Source organism: Parasteatoda tepidariorum, chromosome 9, assembly GCF_982258835.1.
Source record: "Parasteatoda tepidariorum strain Cologne lab strain chromosome 9, Ptep-v5.0, whole genome shotgun sequence".
Classification (NCBI taxonomy): domain Eukaryota; kingdom Metazoa; phylum Arthropoda; class Arachnida; order Araneae; family Theridiidae; genus Parasteatoda; species Parasteatoda tepidariorum.
The window spans coordinates 2,430,338-2,457,310 of NC_141763.1; the positions used below are offsets into that span (position 1 = coordinate 2,430,338).

Sequence of the window (26,973 nt, forward strand, 5' to 3'; positions counted from 1 at the left end):
AACTATTATCGAAATGCCAGTTTGCGCGATTGCAACTTGCAAAAATTCTGATACAAAAACAAAAGGAAAATGTATAATTTTTCGCGTGTTCCCTAAAGTAAATGAACAACTATGTAAAGAATGGATTCCGAAATGACACAGTTAATATAAAACAGCAATACGTTTATTCAGTCGTTAAGAACTTTTATAAAAATTCATTATCTAAGTAGAAACCGCCTCGTTACTTCATAAAGAAAGGCAGGTGAAAAGAATTAAAAAATGGATAAAGTCAGAGAAAATTAAAATGTAAATAAAAAGTATAAATAAAATATATAGTATATAGTTGAAATTTTCCTAATTTCATAACATATTTTTTAATGTAGTTATTCTAAATATTTATGATTTTTTTTAAAAATTATATTCTCTTCAATTTAAATTTCTATAAATTATATCATCGTAAATTTAAATGTCTATAAACAATTGTAAAATTTCTAATGTCATTATGAACCTAAATTATTATTTTGTTTCAGTAATTAGCGTTTAAGGTTGATGTTTCCTAATGATTAAGTATGGACAAATTGTTATTAACGACGTATTTTAAAATCAGGGATTCTAAATTTAACTTAACTTATCGTTATAAAAGAATATGTAGATAAAAAAAGTGTCGATATATGCCTTCATTTTTCCTTATAGTTAAAGTTAAAATTGAACTTTTTAAAATAAAGTATTTATCGTGTCATTTTCACCAACTAGCAAAACATTTTTATAAGTTTAAAATGGTATTTTTTTTAATATAATAACCAAGAAAGTTTTTTTTTGAACTATGTTTATGAACGGAAATAATGTGTTAATTACGTAAAGTTTGAAGGCTAATAACCAGAAAAAGTCAAACTTATTTTTACAAAGAGAAAGATGCGAAGTTATCATATCTTTGCTTGCGATCTCCGAGATCTGTGGACACAGTGACGTCATGAGGAGGGAAATCGTAGCTTCAGCTCTAAGAGCGGAGTGAACTAGCCCTTCTATTCTCTTTAGCCCTGTGTCCAAGAGGTCGCGGGTTCGATCCTCGCCAGCCGAAGAATAAATTAATGAAAATGGTAGTGAATGGTGACTGATGCACGTTAAATATGTCGAGTCTTATAGTTTTTCATGTTCCCATAACAAATCAATACCTGTGGTGGTACCGATCCAGGAGTTCACTTGTCTTCTGGATTGGGTCCAAAATTACAAGGCTACGGCTGTTCAACGGTGGGTTCAAAATAAAATAAAATGAGAAAATCACGAGCCGTGATTGCTCAGGAGACAGGGCGTTCGTCTTCCAATAATGCGAACACAGGCGATACGAATTCCGCATCTGGCTTGCACCAACCACAGTGCTGACATGACATATCCTCAGTGGTTGACAGATCCTGGGTTAGAGTCCCCTTGCCGTCAAGCTAACCGTGGGAGGTACTCGCTGTCTTCCTCTCCATGTAACGCAACTGTGGTTTAGCTCAAAACTAAGGATAGATAAAGGATAGCAAAAGATAGGGTGTTCCAGCCGAAATATTGTTTCGACTCTCTAGTTGTGATGTTACTCTCTGGGTGTTAGATTTTAAGTTGACGAAGGTCGAAAAGAAAGACAGCGGACTGAGGTAGCCATTTAAACCGATTGGAAGCGACCTATTTGAAAAGTGTTCATCTTTGAAAAGCAAACCTTTTGAGAAGTAAGTTCACTTTATCTTATTTAAATACATTTAAATGCTTCTTCTAATGTATTAGATATATTGTGCTGTTTTAATCAAATTTAATTTTTAAATTAAAAGCGTATCGATTATAATCACACCCTGTAACAATGAGTAACTTATCGAAAAAATTGTTACGTACTAGATTTTCTTCTAAATAAATTGTTCATTCCTTTTTAAGTTATTAAAATGCTAACTCCATCTGTTTATTTTGTATAAAAGTTACTAATATGATTTATTAGATAGATATTTTATAGATTACATAGTAATTGAGATTACTTATATTATTTTAGATTACATTAAATCTATTTTTTAGCTTTACATCGTGCAAATATTGGATTTTTCGACGCTATATTGCATTTTTCTCTTCTTTGATGTGAAAAATCTGTAATTCTTAATTTGTACAATATTTTTCATATTGTATATTTTATTGTTTGTAATATATTAAGTACAAACAAAATTTACAGTGCATTTCTGTTGAATATCTTATTTATCTACGTATCAATGACAAATAGTTATTTTAATAAAAAATAGTTCTGCTTTGAAACATAAACATGAGATTTTATGTCATACTTTTTAGTAATCTGGCATGTAATATTGAAGATCAAGCAATAATACTTATCCATTTACATATATGCTAAAATAATTTTTTTTATAAATTTTCTTATTCTTTTAATTTTAGAGTGGAATAATTAGTTTTCAGATTTAAATTTTGAGAAGACTGATTTTATACCTTCCTTTAAGACTTAATATGCGTTTTTAAAATTACATAGCATCTTTATTTTGGTTTGAAGTTTTAGTATAAAGTTGATTTTTTATAATTATTTGACATTTAACATAGTAATGAATAAATATCAATAATATTTACATAAGTATCTCTCAATTGATTTATATAAATTATATGTATAAAATATTAAATGTTTGAATTTTTAACTTAAATTTTCAGTAGTGAATAATTGTTATAGTTTCTTGTTTAATTCAAATTTTTAAAAATTCTTTGCAGCTTTAATTCGATTAAGTACATTAAGCAAAGATGAAGTCTTTTTAAGATTAAATATTTTTATTTGTTACCAGGTATGTAATATAGTAGGCAATGCTAGATGCATCAATATTTACTAAGGCCTGGTACCTATAAATTTAATTATTTACACATGCATATAAAAACAATTGTTCTTATTTTTTTGTTTTCAATTTTGAATTATTAGTACAATTTTTCTAATTTTAAATTCTTGAAACACAGATTACTCATATATACAAAATTTTAATTTATGTTCTTAAAATTATACTGTAGTTTTAGTTCTGATTTTCCATTTGGTTTGGTTTAAAACATTATATAAACATCAGGTCTTATTTAATTTTTTAGTATTTTCTTATTACGTAATATGTAAAATATAAAGCAAGTATCTATCAATTGCTGCTTAATTTTTTTTTAATTAGTCTATTTCCAGTTTTCCAAAATTAATAAATTTTCTGATTTTACTAACTTAAAACAGGATTTTATCTACATTTAAAATTTTAAGCAACTTTATTTTGATTTGCATATTAGTTTTGGTTTGAAGCATTTTAAAATCTTATCAGCATTGAAGCATCTGAAATCTCATAAATCTTATATTACTGTTTTGCTTTTTTTAAATTAAATCAGGGATGAGATTAGCCAAAACGCAAAAAAGCTGAATTTCCACGATATTAAATTTTACGCAAGCGCAACCCTTTAATAATAAATTCCAGACAGTTTAAGGTAATAAATAATGTATTAACATACAATTGTGTACTAATCTATTATTATAAAAACGATTACATTGATACTTAACATTTAGTGGGGGAAAAATTACCAATTAACAAAATAAAGCTGGAAATTATATTTTTCCTCAGTTCACATAAGAGACAATTACTACTTGAAAAACTACCTGGTTTAGCAAATTAAAACTACTGAGAATATAAATTAATATTTTATTTCTTTTAATAAATACTGTTATGTGATTTATAGCAAATATATCAGTAATATTACTTTTCAAATTATATTGGGAAAAAAAACTTTAACAATGGACCGAGTCATTATGTTCATATTATAGTCTAATCTAACTACAGCCCTCTGAAACATATCAATAACAGTGACGTAGAAATATATAGTAACTCCTTAACATACAAAAATTGCTATTTTAGTTTGAAAAATTACATGACAATCAGCAACTGTTTAGATAATTGTTTTTTATTTGATAAGAATTTTGCATTTTATAGCATAAATAACAGCAATTATAAATAAAATTTTGATGATGAGTTAATTAACTCTTTTTCCCCCCAAATTTTTTTTTAATTAAATCCCTTTTTAAGTGATTGCTTTTGTTTGCTATATCTTTTATGTTTGCTATATTTAGTCGTTAGTCCATCTTCAAACATCTTGTGACAAATCCTATTTTTCTTCTTTCCAAGCACAGAATGTAAGTTTTGAAAATATTCCCTTCCTGTTTCTCGGATGTTGTAACACTTACATATACTAATAATCGTCGTTAGAAAAACAGTCACCTTTATAGTAACTAATTAAAAAAAAAAATTTACTTCTTACAAGAATCGCGATAGTTGATCTTAAAATTGCGTGAATATGAATAACAATTATGGATTTTGAAATCACATGAATATGAAACTAGATATACGATTTTGAAAATGAGAAAATACAAACTGGGACATAGAATTTTTAAAATGCGTAAATACAAATCACGATTCATAATTTTTAGATAGCGTAAATACGAATCATGATGAGTAATTTTTAGATTGCATAAATAAGAATTATGATGCATAATTTTTAGAATGCGTGAATGCGAATCCCAATGCCTTACTTTAAAATCGCGTATAAATACGAAAATCAATGTTTGATATTATAAACCGCATGAGCAAATCAACACATTGAATTTTAAACTTGCGTGAATACGAATCGCTACATAGGTTTTTAAAAATACGTAAATACGAATCACAATATCGGATTTTTAAATCTCGTAAATAAGAATCGCAACGTACAATATTCAAATCACGTGAATAAGAATCGCAACACGCAAATATGAAAAGCTCTGTTTGATATTAAAATCGTGTGAATAAGAATCGAGATATTAACAGATTCCAGGCTTGGGGACCTCTAAAAGGCTTGTCAGAAGCAGCGTCGTTTGAACTATGAAAATCGGATCTATCTGGAGGGCGGGTAAAAAATTCGGAAAATCTTATCTGCTGCTTGTAAAAGGGAGAAAATAGGTAAAATAAGTAAAAATGAGAAAGGATTGTAGTTTGAATTTTCTGCTTCTCTTTGAAAATAGGTGAATTTTCTGAAAAAGCGGAATACTTGTAAATAAAAATGAAATTTTTAGAAAATCTGAATTTTCGATAAAAAAGCTGAAATTTAAGAGATAAAAGTGAAAAAAACGGAAATCCGCCAAAAAGCGGAAAAATCTCATCCCTGAAATTACCTGACATTTTTTCAATAACATTAAAAAACAATAAAGTAACTGTTTCTAGTACTTCAAATAATTTAAATACACAATAGAGCAAAATTAGAATTACATATAGTTTTAATTTTGCTTTACTAGCAAATATTTTTGAAATCTATATATACATTTTATGAAGACTAACACAGATGATTGTACTATAAATGACAGTGAAAACAATAAAATAATTTTTTTAATGAAAATAATAAAAACTAATTTCAATAGATTAAACATAGCATATTATTTTATGATGTGCTATGACTTTATATATTTATTGCTAAATTTTTAAATATAGGTTTAATATTACTTTGCATCTTTAGTTTATTTCAAAACATTATGCGTATGAAGTCGTACATTTTTTTAAACCTAGTCAACTTGTAAAATTTTTTTCTTCAATTATTTTATGCCTTACATGCTATCAAGTGATATTATCTACTACACTAATATCCATAGAAGTAATTGTCTGTGTAAAAAATTAACAGACATTAAGCCTTAATTTTAATTAAATAGCAGTAATTCTGTTATTGTTGTTTTTACATTACATAAGTAAAAATTCTTTAAAATTTATTTTTTTGCTTGTAATAAAAAATCTCACTAAGAAAAGATATCACTGACTATAAAAGCTATTACTAGAACTATTTGACACAGATATTGCTAAAAAAGAGCAATATAAAACATTTAAAAAATAAAAAAATTCATTAAGTTTTTGAAAATGTAAATTAAATTTTCTTTTAATTGAGCGTTATTAGAAACTAAACAAAAGGATACAAAATTTAACGCCCAAAAGTCAATTATTTTTCAAATTATAACTGTTTAAAATTTAATAAACTTATCAATTTTCAAAATTGCATAGCTCAGAAACTGGTAAAAAAAAGATCAGAAACTTGGTATATTTCAAATTAGAAGCAGGTTCAATGCTAAAAATAAATAAATACTGAATTGTTCACATAATTTTTCTTTTTAGTTTTATTATTATTGCTTGATTTGATATGGAATCACTCAATTTTGTTCATAATTTTGCATGAAATAAGAATGAAAAGCAATAAGATATTTTTTCACCATTTTAGTTACAGAAAGAGACTATTTTAAAACAAATTATGTGACTATTTTGCCATGATATTTTGAATCTGTTTCATATACTTTTTTTTAATTTCTTACTTTTCAAGCATTAGCTTCACCCATATGTTATAAATTTGTTAAAACTGTTCCTGAAATTATGATGATGATATTTAATTTATAATTTTAGATGCCGTTTCAATTAGAAGTATATTAAAATTGAGTTTTTTTATTATTTTTTATTTGTTTTTTAAATTCATCTCAAATTAGATATTTATTTTTTTGTAAATAAATGGAACATGCTATATGTATTTCTATTGCAGATGCCACGATCATACTGTGTACCTGGGTCAGTGGCGTAGCGAGCTTAACTCGCGCCCGGGGTACAATACCCTTTTAGCGCCCCCCCTCCCATTCGAAAGTCATATAATATTATATGTAAAATATACTCGCAAATAAATAAATAAACAAAGTAAAATAAATAAAGTCATAGACTCAAGCTAGGCTTTAAATTTGAGACAAAAAATGTAGTTGAGAGAACAAGACTAGATTTTGAAATGTATATGATCATCTAGAATTAGTTCAAAAGATATCTATTATTTATTTTAAATATTTATAAAGAAATATTTTAGAAACACGCAGTTTTAAAACAATAAAAAAGTAAATATTTATTATCTCTAAGGAGATACATATATTTAATAATCATATGATTATAATACATTAATAAAACTAATTACTATGTCTAAATTTTCCGTGTTTTTGATGAAGAAATGCTAGGTCACTTAGGCGATCTGTCAAAATTAATTTTAATTTGCTGAATGAACGTTCGCAGCTAGCAATTGGTACAGAGATAGTCAGGAGTATTTGAAATGCCGCTTTCAGATTTGGAAAAACATCTTCTCCATTCGAGATTGATTATAAAAGTAAGAAATTCTAATGGAGTTTTAGGTTTAATTTCTTTTCTACTGCGGAGTAACATTTTGCTGTCATATATTTTGATAAAAAGTTCTATTACATTGAAATCTGTATTATAAAATTCACCCGGATTTTTACAATTTTTTTTCAATGTCGTTATCAACATTATCCTTGTTTAATAAATTTTCAACGTCTTGTAGAAATCCAAATTTGAAATTAAAGTCACTTATTCGTTTACACATTTCTTGATGAAGACGATCAAAAGTGCTTTCCTTCCAAAACGCGGGGAAATTTCACTTTCTGCTGAATGACCACCATAGCCAATTCTCCAGGCACTTATTGTTGTATCCATATCCCATTTTTCACAAAGAGACTGCTTTTTCTATTGCCTCCTTACAGAGCTCGTCTCAAATTTCGGCTAGTTCAGTCGCTAATGATTCAAGATCATGGAACACTTCTCTAAAATTCATTCTAGGATCTTGTAATCTGAGCTGCAGATGATCAATCCTTCTTAAGATTTCGTACCAGAAATGAACTAAAGTTACAAAACTAAAGGTTAGTATATTTTACAACAGAATTGTAGCTTCACTTCTGTTGTCACTTGTAGTGGTAGTGTGCTCTGCTAATTTTTCTATTAGTTCTTTTATATTCTATAGCCCATAGATGATAACGATAACCGCTCCGGTGGCGCTCCATCGCGTTTCAGATGTGTGACCTGCCATCACGGCAGCATTAACGCAACATTGTGATCTGCAGTTTGTTAATGAAATTTCATCGTAATTTAATTTCTCGAAAATTGTATTTTCGATCGAGGCTGCATCTTTAGCATGTATTTCAATAAAACTCAAAAAAGATTCTTTGATGGAAACTTTCTTATTGATAAAATCAGCATTTACATACCTAGCGACTTGGGACATTTGTTCTCGATGAGAGATATCAGGAGTTGAATCAAACAAAAGTCCATAATATTTATTTCGTTTGATATCGTTTATTAGTTGATTTCGAACTGTAGATGCCAGAAGATGATGTTGTTGTTGTAGTTCATTTACGTCGCACTAGAGCTGCACAATGGGCTATTGGCGACGGTCTGGGAAACATCCCTGAGGATGATCCGAAGACATGCCATCACAATTTTGATCCACTGCGGAGGGGATAGCACCCCCGCTTCGGTAGCCCAACGACCTGCACGCGAAGTCGAGCACTTTACGGTAGCACAGTTTAACGAGGACCAATACCGCACACCCTCGGTCCCTGCGCAGACTGACCCAAGTGGATCACCCACCCGCACACTGACCGCAGCCAGTGATGCTTGACATCGGTGATCTGCTGGGAACCGTGTCTTAACGATCAGTCCTCTGCGGGACACCAGAAGATGAATGAATTCATTTGTGGTGACAAATACGAGAACAACAAATTTTCCTGTTTACAAATTTTTTCATACTCTATTGACTTAATAATAGAATCGTCGAATAGATGTAGTAAGTAATCTTATTTGATTTATTACTTACCAAGAATGCTTTGAACTTGAAAGGTAATAACATAGTGAAATTAACAATATAATTTATGCTGACATTAAACTTATATACAACATTTAATAACATTTCATTTTTATTCTAAGCAGAGCGCGATGACAAGGACGTGAATTAAATATTGAAATATATTTAATATGAATTTAATATAATGAATTAAATATTATGAATAATATTTATGAATTAACATTTATTATATTACGCTGGCACTAATTTAAAATATATTTTCCAGAAATCAATTATAATAAAAAAAAATTATCCAGCAATTTTTTGTTTTGCGGACCATTTGGCGCCCCTTTGTGAGCAGCGCCCGGGGCATGATGCCCCCCCTTGCCCACCCCTCGCTACGCCACTGACCTGGGTACCGTTCTAGTTACGAAGGAGAAGCATATAGAAATATCACTAGTTTCCCAAAAGATTTAGAATGAAGGAATCAATGGGAGAATCTCTCTCATCAAAAAGACTTTCAAGCTACTGATTCTACAATTATCTGTTTTAAGTACTTTGAAGAACGCTTTATTGAAAGAGAAGATAAAGGTACGAGCAGATGGTTCGATACTTGTTGTACCTCGAAAGAGCACAGACTTAACTTCTGATGCATTCCCCTCTATTCTCCCAAATTTACCTCATCATTACTTAACCAAGGAACTAAGGCTCCCAAAAAAAAAAGCACCAGAAGAAAGATTTATTGCTCTTGAAAAAAGAAGGTAAGAAGAGTTTAAGCTATGGTCTGCTGATGACAAAATTAAAGATTATGAAGATTTTATATAAAATTTTGAAAAGAAGCTGCCAGACCAGTGAATTGTCATTCATAAAAAAGATAATATTTTCATTTTTATTTATGAGTATTCCATACATTTTTTAGTATAGTACAAAAATCTTTATTTTTGTACAGTTTATCAGCATTATTGTGAATAAAAACTTTTCCAATCTTTAGTATCTTTGTATGGGTTTAATTTTAAGAAATATTTACTTCATATGGTTTATAGTTTGAGCAGGAAAAGATTACATTATGTATTCAGGGGTCTGCCCAGACATTTTGTGAAAGATCCTTTTTTTGTGAAATTGTGAAAAAATTACTCACATTCCTTCAACCAGGGTCCGCTTTTATGAATTTGTGCAAATAGGGTCTGGTTGTTGCAACAAACTTTTTCAAGGAGTTTTTAAATTGTAAATAGATATAAGATTATGCTCGGCACTGTAAAATTATGATAAAAAAAATAAATTTTCAAAAATAAACAGCAATTGCTGCTTCTAATTTAGAGATGCAACATTTGGTATTTAGCTTATACTGTTGAAAGCAGAATATTAATTTCGGACGAATAATGGAAGAATCGTCTGCCGAAGACAAAACTTAATTCGTTTACATCCATCTTTCTTGTTTTCTGCCCTGGGAAGAGTTTATGCGATTAACAAAATAATAATGAGGATAAACAAATTTGTGAAGGGTCCGATTAAATGAAAAATCATTTTGTGAAGGGTCCGTTTTTATGAAAAGAAATTTTGTGAAGTGTCCGTTAACGGACCCAAATTTCTTCTAAACAGACCCCTGGTATTAAGGCATCTGATCACCATTTTTCCGTGAAATTTAATCAAAATATCAATTTTTAGGTTTTGATAATTTCATATAAAACAAACGTTTATCTTTCTAAATCCGTTTTAATTTTGTCTCTATGTACAGTAGAACTTAAGTTATAGCATTTTTTGCAAAGCTCTGTCACGAAATATTGAAACCGGAAGTTGTTTTCTCTCAAGCGGAAGTCGAAGTTTTACCCCTTTTGGTTTCAGTTTCTGTTTGAAATTATCGTAAATGACGTATTATTGAATAGACTTGATTTAAAATGAATTTTATTATTATGTATTTGGAATGGCAACAAATTTAGAGACTATTTTGAAACTTTGATCTGACAACAAAGTCAATAATCAGATCCTTGTTTATTTTTAAACTTGCGATAGCGTTTTGAATTAGTTACCTTTCAATTGCTTTTATTTTTGATAATTTCTTGTTAATTTTTATTTTATTTTTGTGTTATTTAGTTTTATTATCGTTATATTTGTTTTATTGCCGTTATTTCTTGTTATTACTTTCCAATTATGGAAAAATCTATCGCCAGGAAACGAAAACGTCGCTTCCAAGGAAATCAGTTTTCAGCACAACAGTTGCAAACAAATCTTGAAACGTCTGTAAGTTTTACAAAAAAAAATGAGCATTTGGATGTTTCTGATGTTCTGATAATCAAATTCTACATAATATAACCCAGTGCATGAATGCATATTCTTTCCATGCTTATACACAACACCGTTGGACAAAACCATTTTCTGTCAAAATTTTAATTACTGCAGCATAAATATTTTTATTTACATGAATATTTCCAATGCATGAATTTCAATTTTTTATTTCATTCTTTTTTCTTGAAATTAATATACGCGCATATAACATTGAATATCCTTAGGTATAATCATAGTTATAATGAGAAATGTTTTTCAATTTGTTTTTGCATTTCACTTTATCAAAGTGGCTTAGAACTTTTTTTGAATGTGTTTTCATCGTTTTTATTTTCATAGTAAAATACAGTTACTCAATAACTTTTTACAATTATTAATTTTTCAATGCACTCAAAAAGAATTTTAAAAAAGAAAAAACCATGTATAAATCAATGTAAAAGCATTTTTATGAATTATCGAAGGAAATAATTTAATATTTTATACAATTATCAAGGAAAAATCTTAACGCTCAGATTTTCAAACACTAAAAAATTTTCTTTTTAAATGTTTCACCATAGTTCAGTTCTTGATTTAGTGTTTGAAAATCATTTCAAGCACAAATGATATTAAAAAACATTGATGTGCTTTGAAGTCATTCTGTAAAGTGAACGCATCTCAAATTTTGTAAATTTCTTCCATCTCTTACTCAAAATTAAAATATTGCATAAAATTTTTAAAAAAAAGTAAATTTTTACAAAATTTCTATTATTTTGGACAATAAAAATTTTATTATTTGGATAATCAGGCAGTTTAATCTAATATTTTACAATTATATATTAATAAAGTTCAAGTATAATGTTATTTTGTGTTTTTCTCAAAATGCATTTTTCCGATTTTTCAACCATCGCAAAACACAAAATCTCAAAAACTTTTCATTAGATTTTCCTCAAATTTTTTTTGTGCATTCGTAATAAATGGTTCTAGGGAATGAACCTTGCTTTTGGATCTAAATTGATTTTCTCACATTTTGTAGGAGCTATCTTGAAAAAAAAGTTTCTGATTTGTAGCATTTTTACCCGTTACTTTATTAAAATGGTTGCTAATTTTTAAAATATTGAATTACAGAGCTATAAGTGGTTCATTCCAGGCAGCAGTGGTTTCTAATTCTCTAACACTTTACAGAATTGGAAAATATCAATTTGTTTTGGACTTACCATGTTTTGCATATACATCAAATTTTGACTCTTTTTATGCACTTTTTGACTCATAAAATAAAAAATTCAAACTAAAATAATAATTTTTGCTGTTTATTTTAAGTTTAAATAGGTCCTGCAATAAATAAACCAAAAAAAGTATAAGTCAATCAAATATTTCAAAATTTTTGAATTCAAAATTTTGATTTTTGATTGAAATTCTTTACATATTAATGATGTGGAAAGAAAGTAAAGCAATATAATTTTCTGCGTAAAAATTGAATCATAAAATAATGTAATCTTTTGTTGCATTATTTACATATTTTTTTTTAAAAAAAAATTCTTCAGTTTAAAGTGGATTATGAAAAATATAAAATTTTCAATCAACAGATATAAATTATAAATGGATAACAGTAAAAAATATTCAATAGCTTTATTTTCCTAAAAACGATTAATATGTTTTAAGGACTGTATCATAAGAATGTTAAATAATGAAGTGAAGTTCAATTAAATTATCACTTTCAATTAAGATCTTAAACAAACTATTCTGACATGCAAGGGAGACTTAAAATTATTAATCTGAAGAAAAGAAAAAGCAAGACATTCTTTTCTAACATGTTACCCACTTGCTCGTGACGTCACAATTCTTACTTGAGGGCTTGTTCACCCTATCTAAGAGTTATTGGTTAGCTCCATCAAAATGTCCTCCACAAGGGCACACCCAATGGAAAAAGCACCCGGGGTTTTAAGAAAGGAAAATCGAAAATAAGCACATTTAAGCACTTCCTGAAAAAGCTAAGCACCATGCTGGTAAGATCCCCAAAGAATGAAAATTGAGGATATACAAGAATCAAGTAAGTGTTAAAGTTATGTTTGAGGGTATTTTTTTTTTCTGGAGAAAATTTTGAAAATATAGTCAAAACAGGAAAATCGGTACTTACCATACTAAAAATGAAGTGCATTTTTCACAAAGTTCAGTCTCCCAACCCTTATTAGTAAATTCAAATAATATTCTCAAGAAGTCTCACACATAAATAAAGGGCGGGTACATCAAAGCACACTCCAGTTCACTAGAAAAGAGGAAATTAAAGAATAAATATAAATATAAAAACAGATATGAAAAATCAGAGAATTTAAATAACACAGTCAATACTCAATATCGTAGTTTGAGCAGAAATGATTGTTATAATGTGAGGTTGCTGTATCATGAATGCAAACGAATACTGTCATAGCCAAAAAAAAAAAATATTTGGGGGGGGGATATATTTATCGACCATGTCAGCCTTCATTTTTGGAAAGGAACATGTCTTACATACTAGTGAATTGTAAATGTAATTTTGTAGCGGTAGACACACTACAGTACTCCCCCCCCAGAATTATAGCTGTGACAGAATTCGATGAGCGGATACCACTGGTTGATTCATTGCTGTTTTGAGAGAAGTCGGGAGAGCTGTATTAAGATCACCCCACTTTTTAGGGCTGATAGTGAGAGTTGTATTAAGTTCACGATCATGGTCGCTCCTGTGTTGCCTTCAGCAGTAGAGTGAATACGTTGTGTGTGATCGAGACTGAGTAGCAACAGCTCGAGGTGGATATTGTAACAGTCACAAGTAGCAAGTCAACTGTTGACCATCCATCGAAGTAGGCGTGTTCAAATCGAAGTGGGAATTTCCTGTCCAAGCAGGCATGTTCACATCACGTCCGAGTCCTCAATGTGGGGATATATTTATCGATGATGTCAACCTTCATCTATGAACAGGTACCCCAACGTAGAACCGAGTTAACATGTCTTATTTACTAGTGAGTAGGAATTGTAATATTGTAGTGGTAGACGCACTACATTTCACTTTTATCATATTTTAGAAGCAGAGATATTTAGTACTAAAGCAACTTTTTCTTTTCATTAATATATCATAAAAGTGACAGTTAAAATAATACTTATATATGCTCTATAATACCTTAATATGCTCTGTCATGGCTGCTATTATAGATAATTGACATTTCACCAAGTTAACTGAAAAGGCCAGATGTTTTAACCTCAAACGAAACCATACAATTGGTCTGACATAGCACGAAAAGAGTGAATAAAATGTTTATATAAGAAAAGTATTATTGATAAATTTATTGTATCCTTTAAAAACAGCCAAATGAGAGTGCAAGAATCTCACCGAACCCAGCTCAGTCGACGCACATGCGGACTCGCAAGTATTTTATCAAACATGTAAAAGGATTGACGCTTTTACACGCCATGGACCAATGGTGCGCCGAAATGTAATGTGGTTAAATGAATTGTGAAAACGCTGAATAGAACAATGTGGAAAGCACGCATACGTGGTGAAAATCGACATGGTAAAGAAAAAAAAATCTCATTTTCGAAAAGGGAAAATTAAACACTTTTTAAAAACATCCAATAAAAAAAACACCTGTAAGGTCGTTGAAAAAAAGAATATCGAAAATAAACACCTTTAAGCACTTTTTTAAAAACGATACACACCATGTAACATATTTCTGAATAAACATATATTATATAAGCTTATATTATATATAATACTAGTGGGCTGCGCCCCCTGCTCGCTAACGCTCGCCAAACCCCGAAAATTGCTACGCAATCTTATATGGTTTGCTTCGCGTACCAAGATCGCTTCGCTCGCTACTAACTTATAGGTACATTGCAAATGCACAAAATTCTAAGAATTCAAAACAATCATTCAAATCCATGTAAAAAAATTACATCTTTTTAGTAAATACTAAGTCATTAAAATAAATTTGAATTCAAATAAATGACATGTAATTCGTTAAACCTATTAGAAATGTGCTATAGTATAATTCGTGATATAAATCAAAATTCGTCATATATAAATTCGCGAAAAAAAGCGCTTTCGACAAAATACTAAAATAGAGATCTATCGACAAAGACTACTCACTTCGGCCTAGCTTAATAGTGTGAGATTGCCGCAGCTGATGCTCTCTGGTTATTTCAGTTTCCGTTTTTAAAAGCGCTTATGTTGAGTCACCTCAGATAGATTTGGCATGTGACATTTTTAGCGGCAATCATGGGTCGATTCGCCGTGTAACAGAAATAGTAACGTAAACAAAACAAAGCAAACGTTGCCACCGGCGGAAAAGAAATACAGCCAAAATTTGGGAGCCACGTAAGAGAATTATATATATTAGATATTTAGATCTATTGGTAAAAAGAAGTGATTTTTCTAATGGCTATATCACACGAGAGAAAATATGTGCAACTGCAAGTGTAAGTGCAACTGTAAGTGAAATTTCTCCAAACATTGCTCGTGTGATATAGAAATTACGGTTGCACGAAATATCTGCAACCGTTCAGGCAATTTCTTTCATGAACCAATCAGATCGTTTGCTTTTTATGACGTTTCAATTTTATGTGATGACATATACAAATGTAAATAAAAATGGCGGCGACGTTAGGAAGAGGATGATCGGATGAAATTTTTTTATAGATGAGACGGAGCAAGTTTTTAGTTTAATAATAACATTTCCTTTAAAATGAAAGCATTAAAAATACTTTCGCACTATGAGATGACCATCTCAATGCAGTTGATGTACTACCATAACAGGAACCTGCACACGATTTTAGTATCGGTGAGTATAGTACATTATTTTTGCGATAAATTTTCTTTTAAAATGTTTATTTATTTTAAGCTAATAAAATTAAAACTTATTATAATTTGTTCCAATCAAAGTTTTAATTACTTTAAATAGAAATGATTTCTATTTTTATTGTTGTTGTTGTTGTTAATTTACGTCGCACTAGAGCTGCACAGTGGGCTATTGGCGACGGTCTGGGAAACATCCCGGAAGATGATCCGAAGACATGCCATCACAATTTTGATCCTCTGCGGAGGGGATGGCACCCCCGTTTCGGTAGCCCGACGACCTGCGCGCGAAGTCGAGCCCTTTACGGTAGCACAGTTTAACGAGGACCAATACCGCACACCCTCGGTCCCTACGCAGACTGATCCAAGTGGTCACCCACCCGCACACTGACCACAGCCAGTGATGCTTGACTTCGGTGATCTGCTGGGAACCGTGTCTTAACGATCAGTCCACTGCGGGACTTCTATTTTTATATATGTAAAGATTTATACTGGCGAAAAGCTTTACTTTGAAATATTCGCCAAGCAACTCGCCAAACTTTTTTCAGTATTATAACATAAAATATAATAATGATTATATTTCTTTATTTTTAAATTTTAATCTTTGTTTCTGTTGATTGTAAAAGCATGTGTCCGATTATTTGAAAATTTTATAGTTATTAGTGAAATAATTATTTTATTCTTCCCTAAGAATTCTTTTAATTTTTGAAAATCTCATTTTAAAACAAGTTAGAAAATATGTGTGGTAAATATTTACCTTGTTTCTCACAAAGTTACCCCATTTTCCAGTAATTATTGAAAAGTATTACAAGAAAGGTAGTATATTATATATAAAAAGTAATTATTAAAAATGCAAATTCCCAATCTCCTTGTCTGTTTCTACATTCATCCCTTCTATTTTTTTTTTGTGTATGATGATTTGCGTAATATTTTGTTTATAATTATTCAAAGTTAACTAATGATACTTTACTTTTTATTTATACTTCACATTTATCTCTTGATACTTAGCTTTTCTATAATGACAGTAAGTATGTAAGTGTACCTTATTAATTTTTCAATATACTTACATTTTTAAGAGCCTTCGTTTATAAATACAATTTATTTTTCTTGAAACAAATTTCAATCCAAACATAAGAACTACAAAACTAAACACACCTGCCATCTTTCATTAGTGTATAGAATAATCTTAGAACTATAATCAAAATATCTGTCAAACTTAAAATAAGTTTAAAAGGGATACCTAAGGACTTAAATGATTTCAAATTAATGGCATTTAATCTTCCTTATTCTAATAATGTGTTGGTGAAATTTTATCATGAAAGTAATTTCTTTCTTTTATTTCAGATATTTCGTATAATCCTGTAAGGTTTATCTGGTAAAGAAGGAAAGAGATGTAATACTGTTTTTATGGAAGAAATTAAAAAATAAGAAATAAAAATGAATAATGTTCTAAATGTTTCACTTGACAATAAATGTTTTATTTTTTAAATTGATTCTTGTATTATTTAAAATGCAAAACAAAACACGTAAAAGACTATAACAAAATAATATGATACATAAAAAGTATGTTCTTAATAAAATATTGTTTTTTTCTTAGTTATTAATAAATTTTAATCTATATACTGTATATTACAATAAATTTGTCCCAAAATAAATCCTATAATTTTTAATTAAATTATCTTATACCAATAATGAATGTTTTAAATTTTACAATAATAAAATGTAAGTATGACATTGAAAATCCTCTTATATTTAAAAGCAATTTTACTAAGAAAGTGGAAAAAATTATTTTCATAAAAGTGATATTCCTGATATGCAATGTGTAAATGAATAAAATTGATGATCCCTTCATGTAATGTAAATTAATTTGATGAAAATAAAATTCTGAGATATTGTAGTATAGACAAGTCTGACATTATTTATTATGTATTTTTTAGACTCAATTTAAAAAATAGAATTGATTTGATAGATCTAATAGTTTTGATGTTATAAATATTTTATGAGTGAAAGGTAATTCAAAAATTTTATATTTCATACATTAAACCATCATTTCTTCTACAGAATTATTTCAAAGGACTATGTTTTTGAATTAAACTTAAAAAATAAATTTGAAGAAATGCCTTACTTGATTAGATAGCAATGTCAGTTGCATAAAGTGGTATAAGTCATAAAATTGTCCTTTCTACACATGAAACTTTTTATAAATTTTCGAATTGTTAAACTATTAAATCAGACAGCTTGTTTTTATTCTCATTCGATTTAGTGTTTACATAGATAATGATACCGCACTTGCCTAGCTAGCACGTTACATAGTAAATATATATAAATAAACTATGCTTTTACAGGGTGCGGAGCCAAATCTTTCAACAAAAAATAAGCAACTTTTAAGAACATTTTAGGCACTCAAAAAATATTTTAAAGCTCTAGGTAAATAGACAAAATGCAAAATAATTCTCAGACTTTACATGATCATGATAAAATAACTAGAATTTGACAAAGAACTGTTTTCTTGATTATATTAGCCATTAAAAAATGATCAAGAGATTTTTCGGTTCGATTTCAGAGGGTGGAAAATAAAGCCTGAAATTGAGAATATCTTGCAAAATACAGCATGAGAGAGCAAAAATCTCACCGAACCCAGCTCACTAGACGCACATGCGGACTCGCAAGTATTTCACCAAACCTGTAAAATGATTGGCGCTTTCATACGCTATGGACTGACGGTACGCTGAAATTGATCATGGTTGAATGAATTCTGCTGTTGTTAATTTACGTCGCACTAGAGTTGCACAATGGGCTATTGGCGACGGTCTGGGAAACATCCCGGAGGATGATCCGAAGACATGCCATCACAATTTTGATCCTATGCGGAGGGGATGGCACCCCCGCCTCGGTAGCCCGACGACCTGCGAACGAAGTTGAGCACTTTGCGGTAGCACAGTTTAACGAGGACCCATACCGCACACCCTCGGTCCCTACGCAGACTGATCCAAGTGGTCACCCACCCGCACACTGACCATGGCCAGTGATGCTTGACTTCGGTGATCTGCTGGGAACCGTGTCTTAACGATCAGTCCAGTGCGGGACGAATGAATTCTGAAAACGTGAAATAGAAAAATGTGAAAAGTACGTTTTTACATAATATGTGGCGAAAATCGACATTCCCTTTCATAAATCTCATTTTCGAAAAAGGAAAATAAGGCACTTTTTAAAAACACTTATTAAGAAAAGCACCTTTAAGGGCCTTTAAAAAATGAAAATCAAAAATAAGCACCTTTAAGCACTTTTTAAAAACGCTACGCACCATGTTCTATACCTTAGTCACTCAAATCAAGATGAAAAAAATCGTCAAAATTCTAGATAGTATTTAAGTCCATCCCCCTTTCACCCCCTTATCATTTTAGGGACACAACATGATATTCATTGATATCTTAATATCATTTTATATTATGAGGCAGAAATCATAATCCTTTTTATACTATGCTAACTAAACTACTAACTCAGTGGCGCGACAGCCCATTAAGAGGGCCAAGGCCGACTGTGCCCATCTCAGTTTTCTTGACCTTGGGCTCTGGGGTGCAGGAGCATATGTTCCGGTCAGGTGGTCAGCCAAACGCGGAACCCCCAGTGTTAGTTCCCAAGCATGCTTGGTACTCATTTTATCGACCCACTGAAGGGATGAAAGGCTGAGTGAACCTTGCCCGGCCCGAGGATCGAACCAGGGACCTGTGGCACGACAGCGCGAAGCGCTACCGCTCAGCCACCGGGCGTCTTATACTATGCTACTTCACTTAAAAAGCACTTTTTAAAAATGCTACGCACCATGTTTTATACATTAGTCACTCAAATCAACGTAAAAAAATCGTCAAAATTCTAGATAGTATTTAAGTCCATCCCCCTTTCACCCCCTTATCTTTTTAGGGACGCAGCATGAAATTCAATGATATCTTAATATTATCTCATATTATGAGGTAGAAATCATAATCCTTTTTATACTATGCTACTTCACTAATGGGGAAATAAAGTTTTCAGAATTTTAATTTGCTGCTGAAGAAAAGACTTAACACAAATACAAATGTAAAAAATTATATCAAAATCAATCAATATTCTACAGCATCTTTACGAACATCGTTGAGAAACTATGATATAATAGAATCATATGATAAAATTAAATATGAGCCAAAAGTAAAGATAAATAACAAAATATGGTAACCCAATTACATGCAACCGTTCAGGCAATTAAGCAACCCTTTCGGCAACTCCGAACGGAGGAATTTCACTTACAGTTGCACTTACACTTGCAGTTGCACATATTTTTCTCTCGTGTGATAGAGGCATAAGTAGTCATTTTTTTAAAATAACATTTATATTGTTATAACGTTATATTGTTGAAACAAATTTGATGAGTTCACATACTTAATTTAATATTTTCGCTTACCAAACGGAAGGATAGATTAACAACTTGTTTGTTGTTGCCTGCATCTCATTGTGCATGTAGCTGATCGTTAAGTTCTAAATCATTTAACAGATCTCTTTAACTGTAATTTATAACAGTATATTAATGTTATTTACTCAAAAATAATAATTGTTAGACCACCTTTCTAAATAACTTTATCTTAAAATGTAAGGCAGATTTACATTATAATACTAATAAGAAAATAGCAATTCTCTTAGTTTTAAACTCTTGAATTAAAAGCGTAATAATAGCAGTACAGGAAAATAACTTTAAGTTAGGGATTCAAAAATATTTAAAAAAAAGCATGACTTTTATTAATTTTATGCTGACTACAACCAAAACAATAAGGAGACGAATGAGGAAAAACTGGATCACACCACGTGATTTTCTGGCCAATAAAAATGCACTGACAACAATGGAAAACTGCGACACCATCATTAGAATTTTATATATAGTAAGAAATATTTGTCAACAAATATTATTTCCATTAAAGCACTGAGCCGGAACAAAATAACCCATTGGAACTTGTCCGTCACTGCAATATGACTTTATCATTTCTAGTTAGCAACTCAAGAATATTTTGAAGAATAGAAGCAACTCAAGAATATTTTGAAGTTGAACATCACCAATGTAACCATTTAGATTATGGTAATTCGTTATAGGACGTCATTTTATGATTCCTCAATTTTATTCCATCAATTCTCAGCTTTCTATCTCGATCAAGTTCGCATATCTTTCTTATTTTTTATTGATTCATTAATTCAACTATATTTAAAACAAAGTATTAAATGTTTGACTTAAATAATATTTTTATAATGTAATGTAAATTAGAAAATAATATTTAATTTTTTTTTGTCAAAGATGTTAAATAAACAATATTTAATTGGACAAAAAAGTTAATCACACTTATGATAATTTTTGTAATAATTTGGTAAATAAAGTGTTAAGTACAGGCAAAGTTAGATACAAACACGGCATGCAACAAGAAATTCGCTATTACGACAAATTTTCAGGTTACTAACAAAATTTTGTCATTGAAGATCTAAAAAACAATTACAGGGGTCTGTCCAGACATTTTATGAAAGGTTCGTTTTTGTAAAACTGTGAAAAAAATCACACGTAATTTCTGAATATAAAAAAAAAACCTTAAATCACATTCTTTCAACCAGGATCCTGCTTTTATGAATTTGTGCAAATAGGATCCTGTTTTTGCGAAAAACTTTTTCAAGGAGTTTTTACATTGTAAATAGATACAAAATTATGCTCAGCACTGTAAAACTATAATTAAAAAAAAATTTCAAAAATAAACAGCAATTGCTGCTTCTAAATTAGAGATGCAACATACAAATGTATTTGGTATTTAGCCTATACTGCTGAACGCAGAATATTCATTTCGGACGAATATGGGAAGAGGTGTCTGCGGAAGACAAGACTTAATTTGCTTACATCCATCTTTATTTTTTTCCCCTTGGGAAGAGTTTATTCGATTAACAAAACAATAACGAAGATAAACAAATTTTTGAAAGGTCAGATTAAAAGAAAAATCATTTTGTAAAGGGTCCGTTAGCGGACCCAAATTTCTTCTAAGCAGACACTTGTTTTATATAAAAATTTAAAAATTTCAATCTTACCATAGTAGAAATTTGTAAGCCCAACAAACAATTTCGGCTCTACCTTCATCGATTAAAAGGAAACGGCTAAAACTAACTTTCGTCCAACATTCTTCTTATTTGTCTTCGAACATCATCGGCAAAAAAATTTCATTTAGTGTACTAATCCATTAAAATTATGGCCAAAACAAATTTTAGCAACCTTTCCCCTTCTAAAAACCACAATTGTAAATGAATTTGTTGGCAAACCAACCAAAAATGAGTGTACAAAAATTTTTTTAGCTTTCTCTTTGCCTAGTAAGTAAAATGTTTCATCTTGTAGGAAATCGTAGTTCCACTTTGGTTTGATAAAATTTATTGTCTAAAGTTCTTTTTGTCTTTCAGATTTTGCACATTTGCTCTTGCCACGGCATTTGAATAGTTATAGACGAGGACTGTTCAGAATTTTTTTGTGTCTCAAGTTCACGGAGTTTATTCAAACTCTCTTTAGCACGTGCTGAAAACTACAAATTTGAAGTGTGCCTTCAAACGTTAAATTTTTTTAGAAAATATTTAGAGCTGGTAGCTTAGCAAAAATTAGCATCAATTCTCCTAATGTTAGCTCATTGTAGTAATTCGTGACCCAACAAAAAAATAGATCGAATTTTAGTGTCCTACGTCAGCACTACTTATAACCTTCTTCCCCCATTGCTAGAAAAAATAAACAAACCACAAAGCCCTTTTCTTTATATTTGAACAACCCGAAAATTTCTGAATAGGTAATTAAAATTCTTACCAGAACTATCATGCAGAGGAAATTACTTTTCCTCTTTTTCATGTCAAGACACGTCCTAAAAAATGCAAAGAACGCTTATCAGCATTTCAAAAGGAACAATTAAAAATAATACTGCTTAATTTACAACATTGCTCATGCATTATGTGCATAATTTATTAATAATATTTCCCCCCTTGCCGTTAGACTAACCGTGGGAGATTTTCGTGGTTTTCCTCTTCATATAGCGCAAATGCGGGTTAGTTCTATTAAAAAGTCCTAAAAGAAGGCAAATCCAGGAGTTCTCTTGTCTTCTGGATTGTGTTCAAAATTACAAGGCTACGGAGTTGAACATTAGTAGTCGTACACAAAAAATTGGGACGGCAGTTCAAGGACCATTATAAAATTAAATAAAATGTATTATTTATTATAAAGAAAAAATAAATACTGAACAACTTTCATTCTATGAACCCATGCTTCTCATTAACATATTTCTGTTTATCAAAGTTAGCCCGCTTAGCAAAGATATAACAATTCCAAAACAAGCTTTAGCTAACTTTTGAGCCAAAAACTGATAATTTTTACCACAGAACTCTTTACTCATTTTAACAACTCGTCATCCTACCATACAACTTAAGGATCTAGCAAACACAAGTTTCAATTTAGCTTTAAAAATGTTAACTAACCCATTATAAGAAAACGTTGGGTGTAGGACTGGGCGATATTAGAAATTATATATCGTGATGCATCGTCAGTTTAACATCGCGATATAGCGATGTATCGCGATATAGCGATGTATCGCGATATAGTATTTTTTAATTTCATTTACTTGTAAGGCACAGAAAGTCAGATTTCTATCAAAACTTCATACTCAGATTGATTTAAATCAATTTATAAATTTGAAGATATATATGTTTTGCTTAAGAGAGATATTAAATAAATTGACTACAATGTACAAATCTTACTTAAAATATTTATTGAAATGTTTATTTAGAAATTCATAATACGCGTAAAACAAAGTGTTAAGAATTTTTTTAAAGCGTTTTTCACAAATTAATATTTTCTTGTACTATTATGCATAAATAATTGCATCATCTTACTTGCATAATTAAGTTTGATCGTAATGTTCAATTTCTAAATGAAACGTTAAAAATTATTTGTATGTTTAAAACAAAGTGCTAAATAAATTTTAGAAGAAAAAAAAACGCCTTTAAAACACTATTTTTTATTATTATCATTTCAGTTATTATAGTTCATTTACGTCACACTAGAGCTGCACAATGGGCTATTGGCGACGGTCTGGGAAACATTCCTGAGGATGATCCGAAGACATGCCATCACAATTTTGATCCCCTGCAGATGAGATGGCACCCCGCTTCGGTAGCTCGACGACCTGAATGCGAAGTCGAGCACTTTACGGTAGAACAGTTTAACGAGGACCAATACCGCACACCCTCGGTCCCTAAGCAGACTGATCCAAGTGGTCACTCACCCGCACAATGACAGCAGCCAGTGATGCTTGACTTCGGTGATCTGCAGGGAACCGTGTCATAGCGATCAGTCCACTGTTGGACCTTATCATTTCAGATAAATAATTAAATTAAATAATGACCGAATTATGAACGAAAAACAAAGTAAGATTTAATTTCTTAAGACTAAAAAAATTGTGATATTCGATAATATATTTAGCTAATTAACAAATAATATGAAAATAATATTTTTTTAAAAAAATTATTATACTCTCTAATAAAACGAAGTGCTAAATGATTTAAAAAAATGAATAAAATACGCAAACCTGTCAAATTTTTTTTGTAAAAGCAAAGTTGATTGACTTATGTCCAAATCCAAATGACAAAAATAAATTTTGTTTTAACTTTATTTCTAAAAATAAAAACAAGATTTATAAATTTAAAATCAGTAATAAAAACTCATGAAATTATTAGAAGTTTCATACAAAAAGTTTTTAATAAATTTAAAGAAAGTAAAAAAATAACCTAACAAATTCAATTCTTTATGGCCGCTTAAATTAAATTGCCGATAATTTTCACACTTAAAAATAAAAAGAAGTTTTTTTCGAAAAAAACTATTCTTTATATATTCTTTTCAATAATAGATTGCCTTCAGAACAAGGTAACATTGGCGATCACGAAGTTAGTCCCACTGAAAATAATCTGCAAGAAAAGTCGCGACAAAGAAAATAAAAGCTAAGAGGTGCGAAAAGGAACATGCGATATAACGATTTATGTTCTCAAAACTCTGATTCTGATTCTACAGCTCACCAATCAAGGCCATTTCAACATAACGAAACTAACATCATCTTACACAGCGCGAGTCGAAATCGGAACGTAAGAGAAGAGTCTTATATCGCTATATCGTTTTCTTCTTTCCTTGCGAGTCTTATATCGCTATATCGTATTGCGCTCGCTGTCTTTACTCGACTGCTTAAATCAGATTTCTGATGCATCGCCTTGAATGAAAGTTGCTGTATCGTCTTGCCGATATATGCGTTAAATCGATATGTCCCGATACATCGATTTATAGCTCAGTCCTAGTTGGGTGTTAGCCAAACAAAAATTTTCGTTAGGCCAAAACAGGTTTTAGCTAACTTTCAATCTAGTATCCGTTAATTAGAAATTTTGAAACCAGACATTAGTCGATTATACAAAATGCCATTTGGCCACGAGAGTTCAACAAACATTTTCGTTGACCAATCAAAAAAAAATTAATGCCAAATGAAAATTTTATTTTTTTTCTTCTAAAAATACCAAAATTGGGTTTTGTCCTAAAATGTAAGCCCGTTGCAAGAAACTGTTAGCCCTACACTACCAATCAAAAGATGCAGACAAAATAATTTTTAGCTGATTTTTAACACAGAATCCGCAACTTTAAAATTTTCCTTAAAACGTTAGCTCATTTTTAGAAATCAGTCCATGATACCCAGGTTCCGATTTACAAGGTTTATAATATTATCAGGTGTATGATTTAGAAACTGCAAGTTTGACCTTCGCTTTTATACGTTAACTCACAATGGGAAATTATAGGCCAAACCAAAAATTTTTGTTAGAAAATCAATTTATCGAAAAATATGGCCTAAGTCTTTCTTAACTATAAACAAGTTTGAATTTTATCATAAAATGTTACTTCATTGAAATATAGCTAATACCATATAGCAAAACCAGTAACTGATGAAATTAGGAGTTTCTAAATCACATTTAAACTACTCTTTCGTTTCTTTAAGGTATTCAAACAAGTTTTGATTTTTCAGTAAGTAGGGGAGAGTGGGGTCAATTGTAACAGGGTACGATTGTAACAGAGCAAAAATTTCGAGTGTCGGGTTCTAGATTTGGTTCCTAGGTGGCGCACAAGGTGTATTTAATAAATCTACATGTACACCCCTGATGGCAATCATTTTTATGTACTTTTGAAAGAGTTAGATCACAAAAGATATTTTCACGCAAGTACTTTTTTTGATATTAGAATATTATATTGTAACAAAGTAATTTTGTTTAAACAAATAAAAATTAGTAACCGAATATGTAAGTGGACACCTTAATTAACATTTCAATAAGAAAAAGATTAGTTTTGCTAATTAACTAGCATTGTTTTTAACAAATGAAGCTGAAGTGGCGTCTTGGGGACAATTGTAACAATAAGTAAAGGGACGATTGTAACAGCTGAAAATAAATAATCTTATGTTTACAAACCATTACTTAAGCCTCTAAGAACCACCAATAGTTTCCTATATCATTTATATTATGTTGCATGTGCATTATTTTATTTGTCACCTTTCACAGCATAAATTAAAATTTTTAACCCCTTAAAGTTAAAAGCTTAACCCTTTAGGTCTCCGCTTATTATTATTTTTACTCCTAAAATATCACTACTATTTTGATCAATAAAGAAATATATCACAACTATGATACTATGTATAATTAACTATGTTTTAGTTGAATTTATGAACTGTTACAATTGACCCCGTAAGTGGGGACAATTGTAACAAGTGCTCGACTGTCAAAAATTGTTAATAACTAATATAATAACATTTAAAATTAGGTATTTATTTTTTTTCTAGTAGAGGATAGTCTACTTTACTCGTCTGTCAATTAATACTAATAATATATTGGATTTTTTGTTAGTTAAAAATAGTTAAGTAAAAAATGTTACAATTGACCCCACTCTCCCCTACTATCTTCAGTTTGATAGATATTTTTTCTCTTCTCTGAAATATTAGTTATGTTAATGTTATATACTATTTTGCTTAAATAATAATTATTAAAAAATGTTTATAAAGGGCAATCAATATGAAATAATCTGCATGCGTAATTGTTTGTTAGCTAGTTAATTTTGAAAGGTGTTCCGTAAATACCACTTTCAGTATATATTTTTGAAATTTTTGTCAAAATTGAAGCAATTGAAGTTAGTGCTCGTCAATTAATATTTTAGTAAAGAAAGAAAC

General features: G+C 30.2%; 1 protein-coding gene across 4 annotated transcripts in view; it reads right to left on the bottom strand.

The window, feature by feature from the left end:
- LOC147803248 (coatomer subunit gamma-1-like) overlaps positions 1–26,973 on the bottom strand; it is a 71,468-nt gene that overhangs the window by 38,498 nt on the left and 5,997 nt on the right. For 3 of the 4 annotated variants that reach the window (XR_015428942.1, XR_015428943.1, XM_087150651.1), the window contains exon 3: positions 13,013–13,141. The gene's annotated coding sequence lies outside the window, so the exon portion shown is untranslated. Of the gene's footprint in view, positions 1–13,012; positions 13,142–22,541; positions 22,597–26,973 lie in introns of all 4 variants that reach the window. The other variant, XR_015428944.1, reaches the window with a different exon arrangement.